The sequence below is a fragment of the Cupressus sempervirens genome, chromosome 11 (genome assembly GCF_028749045.1).
Source record: "Cupressus sempervirens isolate cs-2001-9-10 chromosome 11, ASM2874904v1, whole genome shotgun sequence".
In the NCBI taxonomy this organism is placed as follows: Eukaryota; Viridiplantae; Streptophyta; class Pinopsida; order Cupressales; family Cupressaceae; genus Cupressus; species Cupressus sempervirens.
In genome coordinates this window covers 298,951,140-298,954,649 of record NC_143128.1, presented here as the reverse complement: position 1 = coordinate 298,954,649, position 3,510 = coordinate 298,951,140, and positions in this window count along the sequence as shown.

The window sequence follows — 3,510 nt, the reverse complement described above, 5'->3', positions numbered from 1 at the left end:
AAAGTAATTTGGCTTCTTGCCAAGTATGAATTCACAATATAGCTTTCTCAAAAAATATAGAGGAACCTCATAATTATTACATGGTGGTAGGTCAAATACCATATACCACCTATCCCAAAAATGTAATCTCATCCTAGCATGAGTGCACCAATGAATAAGAAAATTTTAGGTTGTGTGTAATAGGGAGTTTTCGGATATAGGATCGGTGAAAAGAGAACATATAGTACCTTTCTTTATGTCTTTGTCTTTCACTTGCTAATATGATAACCCATTGACATAAAATGCATGACACCTATCCCTCCATGTACCCCATTTTGTAACCTCCGTAGACACCTCATTTATTCAAGTGTATTTGCTAGGGTTGAGTGGCGATCAAGTGTAGATGACCACAACCTATTGACAATTTGGATAATGTTAGCACTATTTTGTGAGAGGCAGTTTATGAGGTCCTCTTGTGTAGTAGTTAAATGATGTAATTGTATGCGTGAAGGGTTTATAGGAGGCGATGGTTTTTGAATGGGAACATTGAGTGGAGGGTTTTGTGGTTGTGTCACTATGGGTGAAGAGTTTTATGGTTGTGTCACAATGGGTGGAGTGTTTTGTGGTTGTGTTGTGATGGGTGGAGGGTTTGATTATGTAAGAGGTGGTCTTTCTTCTCTCCTTTGTTTTCTTGGATTCCTTGATGCATCTATATTAAATTTTTTTAAAAACAATTACAAAACTTATAAATTCCAAAACTAAATTAAAAAATTTGATTAAAAAAATACATAAATGAGGAATAGAATGAAGACTCACCTTGTTTGCGGGGCACCATGGATGGAGATGTAGTCAAAAATTAGTTTCTATCGTAAACCTGATCAGGTTTTGGTGTTCTCACTGCGGAATCCATGTTGTTGCTATTGTTTGGGGGTATAAAAATGCCCTCAAATGTGAAAAATATTAAAAATATATACTTTACAAAACCTAATTGGGTTTTTTAAAGTATAATGGCCAAGCTTGGATACCAAGTGTGGCCAACATTTCACTTTTAAATAACTCGATTGAGTTATTGAAATTTTTTCTTTTTTTGGGGGGTGTCCAATTTTTTGTACACCATCTTGGTGCACTTACCCTATTGTAGACCTAGACATGACTGACCTGTAGCATTTTTCCTTTCACCAATAGCCCCCACAAGCTCTGAGTTACGATCTTCAAAAAATCAACCTCAAAACACACCTAGAGCACCTTGGAGACTCTTCGGTATGGGGTGGCTGCGAACATTGGGGGCTCTACATAGCTAGATAGAGGGTGTTACTAGGGCTCACCTTCTCATCCAATGCGAATGGCATTGATGATATGATGACAAGATGAATAGTTTCAAAATTATGCATTGGTGCACCTATGAATTGAGGCATACTGCAAGTTTTGGTATCAAGCAAGATCGTTGTGTCAAATCTAAATGGAATGCGATCTCTTTGAAATAAGATAGGTTATTGTATACCTTGACATGAAAGCCCTGTAGCATGCAAAATTTCATCGATAGCCCCCACAAGCTCCGAGTTACGACTCTCAAAAGATCGACCTCCAAACACACTTAGAGCACCTTGGAGACTCTTTGGTATGGGGTTGCTGTGAACGTTGGAGGCTCTCTGCAAATCAAAAAAGAGTGTCACTAAGGTTCACCTGCCCATCTGAAGCTAATGGTGTTGATGATTTGATGCCAAGATCAGAGGTTTCAAAGTTACATAGTGATGCACCTATCAACTAAGGCATATTGCAAGTTTTGGCATTGAGCAAGATCGTTGTGCCGAATCCAAATAGAATTTGATCTCTTTGAAAAAGGATAGGTTATTGTAGACCTTGACAATGCCAACTCGTAGCATTTGACATTTCACTAATAGCCCCCACAAGCTCCGAGTTACGACCCTCGAAAGATCGACCTCCAAACGTACTTAGAGCACCATGGAGACTCTTTCGTACGAGGTGGCCATGAATGTTGGAGGCTCTCCATGGCTAGTAAAAGGATGTCACTAGAGTTCAACTACCCTTCCAGAGCTAATGGTGTTGACAACTTGATGCCAAGATCAATAGTTTCAAAGTTACGCAGTGATGCACCTATGAACTAAGGTATAGTGCAAGTTTTGGTTTCAAGCGAGATTATTGTGCTGAATCCAAATAGAATGTGATATCTCTAAAATGAGATAGGTTATTGTAGACCTGAACATGATTTCCTTATAATATTTGACATTTAATTGATAGCCCCCACGAGATTTGAGTTACGACCCTCGAAAGATCGACCTCAAAATGCACTTAGAGCACCTTGGAGACTCTTTAGTACAGGGTGGCTGTGAATGTTGGAGGCTCTCCACAGTCAAAAAATTGGTGTCGATAGGGTTCACTGACCCATCCAGAGCTAATGGTGCTGATGATTTGATGCCAAGATCAGCGGTTTCAAAGTTATGCAGTGATGCACCTATGAACTGAGGCACACTACAAGTTTTTGCATCGAGCGAGATCACTGTGCCTAATCCAAGTGGACTCTGATCTCTTCCAAATGAGATAGGTTATTTTATACCTCAACATGAACATCTTGTAGCATTTAATGTTTCAATAATAGCCCCCATGAGCTCCAAGTTATGACCCTCAGAATATTGACCTCCAAATGCACTTAGAGCACCTTGGAGACTCTTTGATATGGGTTGGCTACGAACGTTGGAGGATCTCCATGGCCAAAATAATGGTTTCACAATGGTTCACCTACCCATCTAGAGTTAATGGCACTAACAATTCGATGCCAAGATTAGCGGTTTCAAAGTTACGTAGTGATGCACCTATAAACTTAGGCACACTATAAGTTTTGTCAACAAGCGAGATAGTTGTGCCAAACCCAAACATAATGTGATCTCTCTAAAATGAGATAGGCTATTGTAGACCTACACATGACCAAATTTTAGCATTCAACATTTCATTGATAGCCCCTACGAGCTCTGAGCTACGACCCTCAAAAGATTGACCTCCAAACACACTTAGAGCATGTTGGAGACTCTTCAGTATGGGGTGGCTGCAAACATTGTAGGCTCTTTGTGACCAGAAAAAGGGTGTCACTAGGGTTCACCCACCCATCTAGAGCTAATGAAACTAATTATTCTATGCCAAGATCATTAGTTTCAAAGTTATGCAGTGATGCACCTATGAACTGAGGCACATTGCAAGTTTTGGCATCGAGGGATATTGCTATGTCGAATCCACATAGAATGTAATCTCTTTGAAATGATATAGGTTATTTTATACCTTGACATGAATATCCTCTAGCATTCAACATTTTACTGATAGCCCCCATGAGGTTCGAGTTATGAACTTTGGAAGATCGACCTCCATATACACTTAGAGAACCTTGGAGACTCTTTGGTATGGGGTGGTTGCAAACATTGAAGGATCTCTATGGCCAGAAAAAGGGTGTCACTATGGTTAATATTAAGTAAAAACATTATTTTTTAGCTCCCTGAAGTTTTTGGCATTGGCTATAGTGCA